The sequence below is a fragment of the Procambarus clarkii genome, unplaced genomic scaffold, assembly GCF_040958095.1.
Source record: "Procambarus clarkii isolate CNS0578487 unplaced genomic scaffold, FALCON_Pclarkii_2.0 HiC_scaffold_115, whole genome shotgun sequence".
Classification (NCBI taxonomy): domain Eukaryota; kingdom Metazoa; phylum Arthropoda; class Malacostraca; order Decapoda; family Cambaridae; genus Procambarus; species Procambarus clarkii.
Window position 1 is genome coordinate 1585357 of NW_027189148.1, and position 16599 is coordinate 1601955.

Below are 16599 nucleotides of genomic sequence, written 5' to 3' on the forward strand. Positions count from 1 at the left end.
TATATTATATATATATATATATATATATATATATATATATATATATATATATATATATATATATATATATATATATATATATATATATATATATATTCATGAAACACATTAAAACCTTGATCATTTATTCATTCATTACGTCTAGTGAAGAATTGCTTTTGTTCATTTGTATGATTAAAAATTAATATAATATGAATTCCTCGCTTAAAGTAAAATATAAAATATATATTGGATTTATATGATTGGTTAATATTCCAAGTGATGCTGAATATCCCCTATAATTTTGTTTTGTTTGTTTGTTATGTACACATTCCAAATGAAATCAATATAAATGTTATTATTAATGTTTGAAAGTTGATTGTCTACTTGAATCTCTCTATTAAAGTGTGTGTGGCTCCGGATGGAGCCTGGTTATGGTATTTGTCGTGGTGGGTGGCAGAAGTGCTTACTTCTTCTCTGTCTTCTTTGGCAAAAGAACTGCCTGAATGTTTGGAAGAACACCTCCCTGTGCAATGGTTACGCCAGACAGAAGTTTGTTGAGTTCTTCGTCGTTGCGGATGGCCAACTGCAAGTGACGTGGGATGATACGGGTCTTCTTGTTGTCACGTGCGGCATTACCGGCGAGCTCCAGAACTTCGGCAGCGAGGTATTCCATGACGGCTGCCAGGTAGACAGGAGCGCCAGCACCGACGCGTTCGGCGTAGTTGCCCTTACGCAGCAGACGGTGAATTCTGCCCACGGGGAACTGAAGTCCGGCCCTGCTGGAGCGAGACTTTGACTTGCCCTTCACTTTGCCTCCCTTGCCGCGTCCTGACATTGCTGCTGCTGTTGTGGGTTTGTGGTGTTTTATGCCGCCCCGCAGATCGAGCTTCGTGTTATATACCCCGCTCAGGATCAAGGGAGCCCGCCACTGACCAATCAGCGCGCTCCGCCACGCGACCCGCTCTGAGCTGAGTCGCGAGCGGGATATAAAAGGAAAGCTCGCCTCGCGCAAAAGTTCATTATTGTATCGCAACGCCAGCCAGCACGAGCATCATCATGCCACCCAAGGCATCTGGAAAGGCTGCCAAGAAGGCCGGAAAGGCCCAGAAGGCCATTGCCAAGGGCGATAAGAAAAAGAAGCGCAGGAGGAAGGAGAGCTACAGCATCTACATCTACAAAGTGCTGAAGCAGGTCCACCCCGACACTGGTATCTCTTCCAAAGCCATGTCGATCATGAACTCGTTCGTGAACGACATCTTCGAGCGCATCGCCGCCGAGGCTTCTCGCCTGGCCCACTACAACAAGCGTTCCACCATTACCAGTCGGGAGATCCAGACGGCTGTAAGGCTCCTGTTGCCCGGAGAACTGGCCAAGCACGCCGTCTCTGAGGGCACTAAGGCCGTCACCAAGTACACCTCCTCCAAGTAAACGGCTTACTTACTGCCCTGTGGTGGTGGCTTGGCCTCAAACCAACAAACTCGGCTCCATTGGAGCCACACTTTAATTTCTAAAGAGATTGTGAGTGTTAGACACCAATACTATTATAACAAAAACCTCTGTCACTGAAAGCAAATAGCTATAAAATGAGAATATTTATGAAACTGTCTGTGTGTGTTTCTCTCTCTCAGTCTCTGTCTGTCTGTCTGTCTGTCTGTCTCTGTCTTGTCTGTCTCTGTCTTGTCTGTCTGTCTGTCTGTCTGTGTCTCTCTCTCTCTCTCTCTCTCTCTCTCTCTCTCTCTCTCTCTCTCTCTCTCTCTCTCTCTCTCTCTCTCTCTCTCTCTCTCTCTCTCTCTCTCTCTCTCTCTCTCTCTCAACACATATAAGCACTCGGTATCTTTTTTTTTTTTCTAGAGATTAGAGATTCATTGTTATGTTCCACATTAGGATTACTATGCAGGCCACCCTCTTAGGTTTGAAAATGTCAAGAAAACGGTTAATTTAAAATGTCATCTCCTAACTTAACAGATTAAGCCAGAGGACCGAAAACAGAATAAAACAGGACTGGACAGTATGTCACTTATACAAGCTGCTTTTATTTCTAGTACAGTATGACAATTTTTATTTTGGGGGGGGGGGGGGGGGGGGTGGGTGATCCTTGACAGTGCATAAGAGCGAAAAGCGACGGCGTTTTGTTTGTAAGAGAACAGGTTGTACTACAAATGACTTGATTTATTGATATCACGTGTATGTATGACACCTAAATTAGTGTATTTGTTTATTTATTTATTTATTTATTATATGTGTAGATGAAGGTTAATTCATATGACTGATGCTAGGAATGTCTGAAATCTCCTTAGAAGGATATTTTGGCCCTGAGAAGGGCCGAGTTTGGTGTATACTAGGGTGGTCGATTTAGCTTATGCACGCTCTCCACGGATACGGCGAGCAAGCTGAATGTCCTTTGGCATGATGGTGACACGCTTGGCGTGGATGGCACAGAGGTTAGTGTCCTCGAAGAGACCGACCAGGTAAGCCTCGGATGCCTCCTGTAAAGCCATGACGGCAGACGACTGGAAGCGAAGATCGGTCTTGAAGTCCTGGGCAATCTCGCGCACCAGACGCTGGAAGGGAAGTTTCCTGATGAGCAACTCGGTGCTCTTCTGGTAACGACGGATCTCACGCAGGGCGACCGTTCCGGGCCTGTAACGGTGAGGCTTCTTCACACCCCCTGTGGCAGGAGCAGACTTGCGTGCTGCCTTGGTGGCCAGCTGCTTACGAGGAGCCTTGCCTCCCGTGGACTTGCGAGCAGTCTGCTTGGTGCGAGCCATGGTGAACAACTGTGGTTTGTGATGGCCGGCGCCGAAAAATTTTTGCTTATATACGCCGTCTCGAGGCGCTTGCTCGAGCGCCATTGGCTGCTCGACTCGCCTACGTCACCCCGTTGCCCCTCCCCTCCTTCCTCTGGCTGCAGCCAACAGGCGGCTCACCTCAATCACTATTATCGCTGATTTTGCTCTATTTTTTGGATTTGTGCAAAAGTCATTTCACAGGGACGTGAAACAGACGAGTAGGCAACTGCAGTTTTGAAAGCGTTGTGAGAAAGCCGTGTCTACTCGACCACAAGCGTAAAGTAAGGGCAGGCAGGAGTTGCAATGCTACTAGTACGTCCGCTTGATGGGATATAGTCGGGAAATCGTGCGGGCATTCGTCAATTCGATTCACACAACTTCAACACCATGACTGGACGCGGCAAGGGAGGCAAGGGACTCGGAAAGGGTGGCGCCAAGCGTCATCGTAAGGTGCTACGTGACAACATCCAGGGCATCACCAAGCCCGCTATTCGTCGCTTAGCTCGTCGTGGCGGCGTGAAGCGTATTTCGGGTCTCATCTACGAAGAGACCCGTGGCGTCCTGAAGGTGTTCCTCGAGAACGTCATCCGTGATGCTGTAACCTACACGGAACACGCCAAGAGGAAGACCGTCACTGCTATGGACGTGGTGTACGCTCTGAAGCGCCAGGGTCGTACCCTCTACGGATTCGGCGGATAAGAGCTTGGCTAATCCATCGATTCCACCCACCACCACCTCAAAACGGGACCTAATTAGGTCCCTATACTTTTTTTACTGAAGGGCTTAATAGACGATAACATAAATTGTTTTGATATCAGCTAGCACATTGGGTCTTATGAAATCTATTTTTTATCCTCGCATGCTTAAAGGGACTCTGATTGGGGAGGGAGGGGGGGGGGGGGGGGGAAGGTTTGTTACGTTATATACTAGCAGAGCAGGATCATTGGTGGGGGGGGGGGGGGGTGAGGGGGAGAGAGAGAGAGAGAGAGAGAGAGAGAGAGAGAGAGATCTTTCCCAACTCTTCCTTTTTACATGAGTGAGCTACCCGTTTTATTCATTTTATCCTTCTCAGAGCTGTTTTGATAGTATCCAAATGATGGTAAATGAAAAGGGAGGACACGAATATCTACCCAGAATTCAGGACTGGCAATCGATATGCATGTTTGAGTGCGAATCTTTTTCTCTCTCAACTTAGGTATACGTTTATGTCGTACCTAAAAGCGAGAACCACACTATTGGGACAAGTATGCAAGGCCCAATTTTCCTAACAAGCACAGTTAATTTTGTTATTTTCGAACATTTCTTTCCAAATTGGTTTATCCAATTAACAGTATTATATTAAGATCATGAATTGCTGGGTTAGGTTAGGTTAGGTTAGCTTAGCTTAGGTTAGGTTAGGTTAGGTTAGGTTAGGTTAGGTTAGCTTAGCTTGGGTTAGCTTAGGTTAGGTTAGGTTAGCTTAGCTTGGGTTAGCATAGGTTAGGTTAGGTTTGATTACATTTCTATGTTAGATTTAACTCAAATTCAAAACAATTGCAGTCATTCGGCTTGTTAGTCAACTTGCCTCTAATAGGGGCAATTTGTCTAACAAGACTATTTAGTTTTGTGTGCATATATATATATATATATATATATATATATATATATATATATATATATATATATATATATATATATATATATATATATATATATTATAGCTTCAAGACTCCGAACCAATATAGAAGCATCAAGAGGAAGTGCTTGTGTTATGGGCCAATAGGCCTTCTGCAGTTACTTCCATTCTTATGTTTTTATTCCCATTGGTTCGTGTTTTATCTTGTGTAAATGTCAATCACCTTACCCAAAACTTTGGTACCATATCACCTCACCCATGTGTATATATAAATATATATATATATATATATATATATATATATATATATATATATATATATATATATATATATATATATATATAATATACAGAGTAAATCTACCCCAAAAGTAATGATTTATTTGTCTACAAAACTAAACTCTTTTTGGAATCATATGAGGCCCCTCCACTGAGGGGGAGGCCTGGATGTTTATTGTCATGTGTATTCATGCTGCTTGCATGTCGTCGTTTATTTTGCCTTTGTTGTTTTCTTGACAGCTTTCTTTGCCTTGGGTGGTTTGGGAGATTTTGAAGCTCTCTTTATTTTGGGCTTTTTGTTCCCAACAACAAGCTGCTGCTGCTGCTGCTTCTTTTTCAAGGCTGTAGGTGGTTTGTTGCTTGTGGCGGCTTTCTTGGGAGTTACCACGGCCTTCTTTGCTGCTGTAGATGGTTTCTTGGTTGTGGTGGCTTTCTTGGGAGTTAGAACGGCCCTCTTCTCTGCTACGGCCAGCTTGAATGATCCACTAGCTCCACTTCCCTTGGTCTGAACAAGAATGCCGTCAGCCACTGCTTTCTTGAGAAATCTTCGGATGTAAATGGCGATCTTGGCAGCCTCGACTTTGTTGTTGGCAACAACGTACTTCTTGATTGCTTGTAGAGACGAGCCCTTACGGTCTTTGAGTGCTGCGACCGCGGCTAGAACCATTTGACTAGTTTTCGGGTGAGCAACCTGGACGCGAGGTTTCCTGGTGGTGGCCACCACAGCAGCAGCAGCCGCAGCCTTCTTGGTAGGCTTTGCTTCTACCATGATGATGATGAGATAACCAAGGTGATGAGAGACGCTCAGACAGTCACGGGGGAATGATGCTGCCGCCGCTTGAGCCGAACCTATTTATGTGCCGGCACGGTACAGAAGCTGCAACCTGGCAACTCGTCCACCAATCACGACGGTTGGTTTTACGGCTCCGAAACCTGGATCCCATATCTTCTCTAAAATAGAAGCATTTGTTCATGTTCTTTGTAAAAGTATCATAAAGCAGGACAGATGAGACAAATATCATAAAAACTGAAGAGCAGATGAGCACACACATGTTTGTATTACAAAAGAAAATCCACAAATTCATTAGAAATTGGCAGGGCAGGCTGAGGAAGTAGGTAGATGTAAAATGTCTGTAAATGGCGAAAGAACATAAACCCAAGACTGAATAAACGATGTTAAATATCCATGCCAAGGAGACAAAAATATGTTAGGATACAATTACCATTAAGACACCACAAGCAGGTCCGTATCCTGCCGCGATGACTTAAAAGAGTTGGTTATTAGCCACAATGTGTAGGCAGTCTCATGCCAACGGCCATACCACGTTGAGAACACCGCTTCTCGTCCGATCAGCGAAGTTAAGCAACGTTGGGTTTGGTTAGTACTTGGATGGGTGACCGCCTGGGAACACCAAATGCTGTTGGCAATAATGTTTTTTGTTTTGTTTTGTTTTGTTTCGTTTGTTTTTGTTTGAATGGCTGGCTCCACGGGAAATTCCACGGAGTTGTGTGGAATAAGGCCTGGTAAAATGAATTAATATGTATGTCATGTTTAAAACAAACTCGCTTAATATAGATATTGTGTGAGGCTTTATACAAAAACAAACAACCAAAACAAAACATGTTGTATATATATATAGCTTAATCCGGGTTTGAACTCGCAACTCCAAGAATACGCATCACTTATATACACTTTACCACTGGACCACTGCTGCAGGACACAAGCTTGATGCTGAGGTATCAATTTAATGACGTAAATGCCATTTCCACAAATAAATGATAATTAAAAAGTATTTGTATGTACAAATCTTTTCTGTTTAAAAGGCTACAATATCAGTTACTGATATAATTTGTGTTAATGTTTCTATACCCACAAGAAGGCATATTTTTGCTTATATGTAAAGGGTACGGAGAAGGAATCCACAGACCATCATTCCCCTCCCCTTCCCTCCCCCCCCCCCCCCCCCCCCCCCAACTCCCACCTACTACCACCACCACCACCACCACCAATCACCACCAATCACCACCAATCACCACCAATCACCACCAATCACCACCACCACATCTAACCGAAAACCCCCTAACACATCAACCCTCCCCCCAATCAACAGGCGAAATAATAACCCTCAAATGCCTGCCTGCCTGCCTGCCTGCCTGCAAGCCAATACTAACGGTCTTCTCAGAAAGAAAATCTCTTTGTATCTGTATTACTTGATGAAATGTATGATTCTAATAATGAAAATAAATTTTGATGTCGGTTGTATGAGCATAATGACCAATATGCACATGATATGAATGAATTAAATAGTGTAGTTTTAAGTAATTAGGTTGTAGACACATTAAGCGGATATGATATTTGACGCGTCCAGAACTGGTGATTTTTGGTTTAGTTTTAAATGCACCACCACCACCACCACCACCATTGCTTCCCCAGAGCCTAATTAAGGACCGGTAAAAGGAGTCAATATGTATGTCATCTATAAAACCAAAGAATGAATAAAAAAACACACACACAAACCTACATAATAGTATTAGGAAGATTGTATGGCAAAAAAAAAAAAAGTATTATTCCCATTGGGTCGTTTGAACTCGCGACTTCCAAAATACCAGCCACACACCTTACCACCCAGCCACCATAGAGTTGGTATAATTGTGCAACTTTAGTTATAAAAGTAAAGTTCTTATTGTCTCAAATCTTATTGTCTGTTCTATGAAAGGCATGATGTAAATTATGTATTTTTTGAATGATTGAATTGTAGGCACATTAAGCGGATTCGATATTTGATATATCCAGAAAAGGTGATTTCTGTTCAGTTTTAAAATGCATCACCGTTAACGCTAAAGGACTGGTAAAACGACTCGATGTTTGTCATTTTTAAAATAAACACTAAAACTAGGCCTTAACATATATAATGTTTGAATATAAATTGAATGCATATAAATACAAAGTGGGAGTGGCTGGCTGGCTGGCTGGCTGGCTGGCTGGCTGGCTGGCTGGCTGCCTGCCTGCCTGCCTGCCTGCCTGCCTGCCTGCCTGCTGGCTGGCTGGCTGGCTGCTGGCTGCTGCTGGCTGGCTGGCTGGCTGGCTGGCTGGCTGGCTGGCTGGCTGCTGGCCTGCCTGCCTGCCTGCCTGCCCGCCCGCCCGCCCGCCCGCCCGCCTGCTTGCCTTGCCTTGCCTTGCCTTGCCTTGCCTGTCCTGTCCTGTTATTGCCTTGCCTTGCCTTGCCTTGCCTTGCCTTGCCTTGCCTTGCCCTGCCCTGCCCTGCCTTGGCTGCAGCTGGCTGGCTGGCCGTAAATCAACTCTTAACAACACCATACCACACCACACCATCACTCATCACCCATCACCCACCACCGGCCCCAGTCTCCCAGCCTCTCTTATATACCCGAGCAGGCCCTTTAAATTATTTGAATTGTTGCACTTCGGCCAATGGCAGGCACGATCGCTGCTGCTCAAACATATTCTGGTTCACAAGTATTATAATATATATTATATTATATTATATATATATATATATATATATATATATATATATATATATATATATATATATATATATATATATATATATATATATATATATATATATATATATTCATGAAACACATTAAAACCTTGATCATTTATTCATTCATTACGTCTAGTGAAGAATTGCTTTTGTTCATTTGTATGATTAAAAATTAATATAATATGAATTCCTCGCTTAAAGTAAAATATAAAATATATATTGGATTTATATGATTGGTTAATATTCCAAGTGATGCTGAATATCCCCTATAATTTTGTTTTGTTTGTTTGTTATGTACACATTCCAAATGAAATCAATATAAATGTTATTATTAATGTTTGAAAGTTGATTGTCTACTTGAATCTCTCTATTAAAGTGTGTGTGGCTCCGGATGGAGCCTGGTTATGGTATTTGTCGTGGTGGGTGGCAGAAGTGCTTACTTCTTCTCTGTCTTCTTTGGCAAAAGAACTGCCTGAATGTTTGGAAGAACACCTCCCTGTGCAATGGTTACGCCAGACAGAAGTTTGTTGAGTTCTTCGTCGTTGCGGATGGCCAACTGCAAGTGACGTGGGATGATACGGGTCTTCTTGTTGTCACGTGCGGCATTACCGGCGAGCTCCAGAACTTCGGCAGCGAGGTATTCCATGACGGCTGCCAGGTAGACAGGAGCGCCAGCACCGACGCGTTCGGCGTAGTTGCCCTTACGCAGCAGACGGTGAATTCTGCCCACGGGGAACTGAAGTCCGGCCCTGCTGGAGCGAGACTTTGACTTGCCCTTCACTTTGCCTCCCTTGCCGCGTCCTGACATTGCTTGCTGCTGTTGTGGGTTTGTGGTGTTTATGCCGCCCCGCAGATCGAGCTTCGTGTTATATACCCCGCTCAGGATCAAGGGAGCCCGCCACTGACCAATCAGCGCGCTCCGCCACGCGACCCGCTCTGAGCTGAGTCGCGAGCGGGATATAAAAGGAAAGCTCGCCTCGCGCAAAAGTTCATTATTGTATCGCAACGCCAGCCAGCACGAGCATCATCATGCCACCCAAGGCATCTGGAAAGGCTGCCAAGAAGGCCGGAAAGGCCCAGAAGGCCATTGCCAAGGGCGATAAGAAAAAGAAGCGCAGGAGGAAGGAGAGCTACAGCATCTACATCTACAAAGTGCTGAAGCAGGTCCACCCCCGACACTGGTATCTCTTCCAAAGCCATGTCGATCATGAACTCGTTCGTGAACGACATCTTCGAGCGCATCGCCGCCGAGGCTTCTCGCCTGGCCCACTACAACAAGCGTTCCACCATTACCAGTCGGGAGATCCAGACGGCTGTAAGGCTCCTGTTGCCCGGAGAACTGGCCAAGCACGCCGTCTCTGAGGGCACTAAGGCCGTCACCAAGTACACCTCCTCCAAGTAAACGGCTTACTTACTGCCCTGTGGTGGTGGCTTGGCCTCAAACCAACAAACTCGGCTCCATTGGAGCCACACTTTAATTTCTAAAGAGATTGTGAGTGTTAGACACCAATACTATTATAACAAAAACCTCTGTCACTGAAAGCAAATAGCTATAAAATGAGAATATTTATGAAACTGTCTGTGTGTGTTTCTCTCTCTCAGTCTCTGTCTGTCTGTCTGTCTGTCTGTCTCTGTCTTGTCTGTCTCTGTCTTGTCTGTCTGTCTGTCTGTCTGTGTCTCTCTCTCTCTCTCTCTCTCTCTCTCTCTCTCTCTCTCTCTCTCTCTCTCTCTCTCTCTCTCTCTCCTCTCTCTCTCTCTCTCTCTCTCTCTCTCTCTCTCTCTCTCTCAACACATATAAGCACTCGGTATCTTTTTTTTTTCTAGAGATTAGAGATTCATTGTTTATGTTCCACATTAGGATTACTATGCAGGCCACCCTCTTAGGTTTGAAAATGTCAAGAAAACGGTTAATTTAAAATGTCATCTCCTAACTTAACAGATTAAGCCAGAGGACCGAAAACAGAATAAACAGGACTGGACAGTATGTCACTTATACAAGCTGCTTTTATTTCTAGTACAGTATGACAATTTTTATTTTGGGGGGGGGGGGGGGGGGGGGTGGGTGATCCTTGACAGTGCATAAGAGCGAAAAGCGACGGCGTTTTGTTTGTAAGAGAACAGGTTGTACTACAAATGACTTGATTTATTGATATCACGTGTATGTATGACACCTAAATTAGTGTATTTGTTTATTATTTATTTATTTATTATATGTGTAGATGAAGGTTAATTCATATGACTGATGCTAGGAATGTCTGAAATCTCCTTAGAAGGATATTTTGGCCCTGAGAAGGGCCGAGTTTGGTGTATACTAGGGTGGTCGATTTAGCTTATGCACGCTCTCCACGGATACGGCGAGCAAGCTGAATGTCCTTTGGCATGATGGTGACACGCTTGGCGTGGATGGCACAGAGGTTAGTGTCCTCGAAGAGACCGACCAGGTAAGCCTCGGATGCCTCCTGTAAAGCCATGACGGCAGACGACTGGAAGCGAAGATCGGTCTTGAAGTCCTGGGCAATCTCGCGCACCAGACGCTGGAAGGGAAGTTTCCTGATGAGCAACTCGGTGCTCTTCTGGTAACGACGGATCTCACGCAGGGCGACCGTTCCGGGCCTGTAACGGTGAGGCTTCTTCACACCCCCTGTGGCAGGAGCAGACTTGCGTGCTGCCTTGGTGGCCAGCTGCTTACGAGGAGCCTTGCCTCCCGTGGACTTGCGAGCAGTCTGCTTGGTGCGAGCCATGGTGAACAACTGTGGTTTGTGATGGCCGGCGCCGAAAAATTTTTGCTTATATACGCCGTCTCGAGGCGCTTGCTCGAGCGCCATTGGCTGCTCGACTCGCCTACGTCACCCCGTTGCCCCTCCCCTCCTTCCTCTGGCTGCAGCCAACAGGCGGCTCACCTCAATCACTATTATCGCTGATTTTGCTCTATTTTTTGGATTTGTGCAAAAGTCATTTCACAGGGACGTGAAACAGACGAGTAGGCAACTGCAGTTTTGAAAGCGTTGTGAGAAAGCCGTGTCTACTCGACCACAAGCGTAAAGTAAGGGCAGGCAGGAGTTGCAATGCTACTAGTACGTCCGCTTGATGGGATATAGTCGGGAAATCGTGCGGGCATTCGTCAATTCGATTCACACAACTTCAACACCATGACTGGACGCGGCAAGGGAGGCAAGGGACTCGGAAAGGGTGGCGCCAAGCGTCATCGTAAGGTGCTACGTGACAACATCCAGGGCATCACCAAGCCCGCTATTCGTCGCTTAGCTCGTCGTGGCGGCGTGAAGCGTATTTCGGGTCTCATCTACGAAGAGACCCGTGGCGTCCTGAAGGTGTTCCTCGAGAACGTCATCCGTGATGCTGTAACCTACACGGAACACGCCAAGAGGAAGACCGTCACTGCTATGGACGTGGTGTACGCTCTGAAGCGCCAGGGTCGTACCCTCTACGGATTCGGCGGATAAGAGCTTGGCTAATCCATCGATTCCACCCACCACCACCTCAAAACGGGACCTAATTAGGTCCCTATACTTTTTTTACTGAAGGGCTTAATAGACGATAACATAAATTGTTTTGATATCAGCTAGCACATTGGGTCTTATGAAATCTATTTTTTATCCTCGCATGCTTAAAGGGACTCTGATTGGGGAGGGAGGGGGGGGGGGGGGGAAGGTTTGTTACGTTATATACTAGCAGAGCAGGATCATTGGTGGGGGGGGGGGGGGGTGAGGGGAGAGAGAGAGAGAGAGAGAGAGAGAGAGAGAGAGAGAGATCTTTCCCAACTCTTCCTTTTTACATGAGTGAGCTACCCGTTTTATTCATTTTATCCTTCTCAGAGCTGTTTTGATAGTATCCAAATGATGGTAAATGAAAAGGGAGGACACGAATATCTACCCAGAATTCAGGACTGGCAATCGATATGCATGTTTGAGTGCGAATCTTTTTCTCTCTCAACTTAGGTATACGTTTATGTCGTACCTAAAAGCGAGAACCACACTATTGGGACAAGTATGCAAGGCCCAATTTTCCTAACAAGCACAGTTAATTTTGTTATTTTCGAACATTTCTTTCCAAATTGGTTTATCCAATTAACAGTATTATATTAAGATCATGAATTGCTGGGTTAGGTTAGGTTAGGTTAGCTTAGCTTAGGTTAGGTTAGGTTAGGTTAGGTTAGGTTAGGTTAGCTTAGCTTGGGTTAGCTTAGGTTAGGTTAGGTTAGCTTAGCTTGGGTTAGCATAGGTTAGGTTAGGTTTGATTACATTTCTATGTTAGATTTAACTCAAATTCAAAACAATTGCAGTCATTCGGCTTGTTAGTCAACTTGCCTCTAATAGGGGCAATTTGTCTAACAAGACTATTTAGTTTTGTGTGCATATATATATATATATATATATATATATATATATATATATATATATATATATATATATATATATATATATATATATATATATATATATATATATATATATATTATAGCTTCAAGACTCCGAACCAATATAGAAGCATCAAGAGGAAGTGCTTGTGTTATGGGCCAATAGGCCTTCTGCAGTTACTTCCATTCTTATGTTTTTATTCCCATTGGTTCGTGTTTTATCTTGTGTAAATGTCAATCACCTTACCCAAAACTTTGGTACCATATCACCTCACCCATGTGTATATATAAATATATATATATATATATATATATATATATATATATATATATATATATATATATATATATATATATATATAATATACAGAGTAAATCTACCCCAAAAGTAATGATTTATTTGTCTACAAAACTAAACTCTTTTTGGAATCATATGAGGCCCCTCCACTGAGGGGGGAGGCCTGGATGTTTATTGTCATGTGTATTCATGCTGCTTGCATGTCGTCGTTTATTTTGCCTTTGTTGTTTTCTTGACAGCTTTCTTTGCCTTGGGTGGTTTGGGAGATTTTGAAGCTCTCTTTATTTTGGGCTTTTTGTTCCCAACAACAAGCTGCTGCTGCTGCTGCTGCTTCTTTTCAAGGCTGTAGGTGGTTTGTTGCTTGTGGCGGCTTTCTTGGGAGTTACCACGGCCTTCTTTGCTGCTGTAGATGGTTTCTTGGTTGTGGTGGCTTTCTTGGGAGTTAGAACGGCCCTCTTCTCTGCTACGGCCAGCTTGAATGATCCACTAGCTCCACTTCCCTTGGTCTGAACAAGAATGCCGTCAGCCACTGCTTTCTTGAGAAATCTTCGGATGTAAATGGCGATCTTGGCAGCCTCGACTTTGTTGTTGGCAACAACGTACTTCTTGATTGCTTGTAGAGACGAGCCCTTACGGTCTTTGAGTGCTGCGACCGCGGCTAGAACCATTTGACTAGTTTTCGGGTGAGCAACCTGGACGCGAGGTTTCCTGGTGGTGGCCACCACAGCAGCAGCAGCCGCAGCCTTCTTGGTAGGCTTTGCTTCTACCATGATGATGATGAGATAACCAAGGTGATGAGAGACGCTCAGACAGTCACGGGGGAATGATGCTGCCGCCGCTTGAGCCGAACCTATTTATGTGCCGGCACGGTACAGAAGCTGCAACCTGGCAACTCGTCCACCAATCACGACGGTTGGTTTTACGGCTCCGAAACCTGGATCCCATATCTTCTCTAAAATAGAAGCATTTGTTCATGTTCTTTGTAAAAGTATCATAAAGCAGGACAGATGAGACAAATATCATAAAAACTGAAGAGCAGATGAGCACACACATGTTTGTATTACAAAAGAAAATCCACAAATTCATTAGAAATTGGCAGGGCAGGCTGAGGAAGTAGGTAGATGTAAAATGTCTGTAAATGGCGAAAGAACATAAACCCAAGACTGAATAAACGATGTTAAATATCCATGCCAAGGAGACAAAAATATGTTAGGATACAATTACCATTAAGACACCACAAGCAGGTCCGTATCCTGCCGCGATGACTTAAAAGAGTTGGTTATTAGCCACAATGTGTAGGCAGTCTCATGCCAACGGCCATACCACGTTGAGAACACCGCTTCTCGTCCGATCAGCGAAGTTAAGCAACGTTGGGTTTGGTTAGTACTTGGATGGGTGACCGCCTGGGAACACCAAATGCTGTTGGCAATAATGTTTTTTGTTTTGTTTTGTTTTGTTTCGTTTGTTTTTGTTTGAATGGCTGGCTCCACGGGAAATTCACGGAGTTGTGTGGAATAAGGCCTGGTAAAATGAATTAATATGTATGTCATGTTTAAAACAAACTCGCTTAATATAGATATTGTGTGAGGCTTTATACAAAAACAAACAACCAAAACAAAACATGTTGTATATATATATAGCTTAATCCGGGTTTGAACTCGCAACTCCAAGAATACGCATCACTTATATACACTTTACCACTGGACCACTGCTGCAGGACACAAGCTTGATGCTGAGGTATCAATTTAATGACGTAAATGCCATTTCCACAAATAAATGATAATTAAAAAGTATTTGTATGTACAAATCTTTTCTGTTTAAAAGGCTACAATATCAGTTACTGATATAATTTGTGTTAATGTTTCTATACCCACAAGAAGGCATATTTTTGCTTATATGTAAAGGGTACGGAGAACGAATCCACAGACCATCATTCCCCTCCCCTTCCCTCCCCCCCCCCCCCCCAACTCCCACCTACTACCACCACCACCACCACCACCACCAATCACCACCAATCACCACCAATCACCACCAATCACCACCAATCACCACCACCACATCTAACCGAAAACCCCCTAACACATCAACCCTCCCCCCAATCAACAGGCGAAATAATAACCCTCAAATGCCTGCCTGCCTGCCTGCCTGCAAGCCAATACTAACGGTCTTCTCAGAAAGAAAATCTCTTTGTATCTGTATTACTTGATGAAATGTATGATTCTAATAATGAAAATAAATTTTGATGTCGGTTGTATGAGCATAATGACCAATATGCACATGATATGAATGAATTAAATAGTGTAGTTTTAAGTAATTAGGTTGTAGACACATTAAGCGGATATGATATTTGACGCGTCCAGAACTGGTGATTTTTGGTTTAGTTTTAAATGCACCACCACCACCACCACCACCATTGCTTCCCCAGAGCCTAATTAAGGACCGGTAAAAGGAGTCAATATGTATGTCATCTATAAAACCAAAGAATGAATAAAAAAACACACACACAAACCTACATAATAGTATTAGGAAGATTGTATGGCAAAAAAAAAAAAGTATTATTCCCATTGGGTCGTTTGAACTCGCGACTTCCAAAATACCAGCCACACACCTTACCACCCAGCCACCATAGAGTTGGTATAATTGTGCAACTTTAGTTATAAAAGTAAAGTTCTTATTGTCTCAAATCTTATTGTCTGTTCTATGAAAAGGCATGATGTAAATTATGTATTTTTTGAATGATTGAATTGTAGGCACATTAAGCGGATTCGATATTTGATATATCCAGAAAAGGTGATTTCTGTTCAGTTTTAAAATGCATCACCGTTAACGCTAAAGGACTGGTAAAACGACTCGATGTTTGTCATTTTTAAAATAAACACTAAAACTAGGCCCTTAACATATATAATGTTTGAATATAAATTGAATGCATATAAATACAAAGTGGGAGTGGCTGGCTGGCTGGCTGGCTGGCTGGCTGGCTGGCTCTGGCTGCTGCCTGCCTGCCTGCCTGCCTGCCTGCCTGCCTGCCTGCCTGCCTGCCTGCTGGCTGGCTGGCTGGCTGGCTGGCTGGCTGGCTGGCTGGCTGGCTGGCTGGCTGGCTGGCTGGCTGGCTGCCTGCCTGCCTGCCTGCCCGCCCGCCGCCGCCCGCCCGCCCGCCCGCCTGCTTGCCTTGCCTTGCCTTGCCTTGCCTTGCCTGTCCTGTCCTGTTATTGCCTTGCCTTGCCTTGCCTTGCCTTGCCTTGCCTTGCCTTGCCCTGCCCTGCCCTGCCTTGGCTGCAGCTGGCTGGCTGGCCGTAAATCAACTCTTAACAACACCATACCACACCACACCATCACTCATCACCCATCACCCACCACCGGCCCCAGTCTCCCAGCCTCTCTTATATACCCGAGCAGGCCCTTTAAATTATTTGAATTGTTGCACTTCGGCCAATGGCAGGCACGATCGCTGCTGCTCAAACATATTCTGGTTCACAAGTATTATAATATATATATTATTATTTATATATATTATATATATATATATATATATATATATATATATATATATATATATATATATATATATATATATATATATTATATATTCATGAAACACATTAAAACCTTGATCATTTATTCATTCATTACGTCTAGTGAAGAATTGCTTTTGTTCATTTGTATGATTAAAAATTAATATAATATGAATTCCTCGCTTAAAGTAAAATATAAAATATATATTGGATTTATATGATTGGTTAATATTCCAAGTG

The 16599-nt window shown here is 43.8% G+C and overlaps 2 non-coding genes across 2 annotated transcripts; both read left to right on the forward strand.

Annotated features, from left to right (window-relative positions):
* The first annotated feature begins 5973 nt into the window (after positions 1-5973).
* On the forward strand, positions 5974-6092 carry LOC138360591 (5S ribosomal RNA). The gene has a single exon (XR_011226503.1). It is a non-coding gene; the product is annotated as a 5S ribosomal RNA (ribosomal RNA).
* Positions 6093-14156: 8064 nt separating this feature from the next.
* Positions 14157-14275, forward strand: LOC138360592 (5S ribosomal RNA). Its single transcript, XR_011226504.1, has one exon. It is a non-coding gene; the product is annotated as a 5S ribosomal RNA (ribosomal RNA).
* The last annotated feature ends 2324 nt before the right edge of the window (positions 14276-16599 follow it).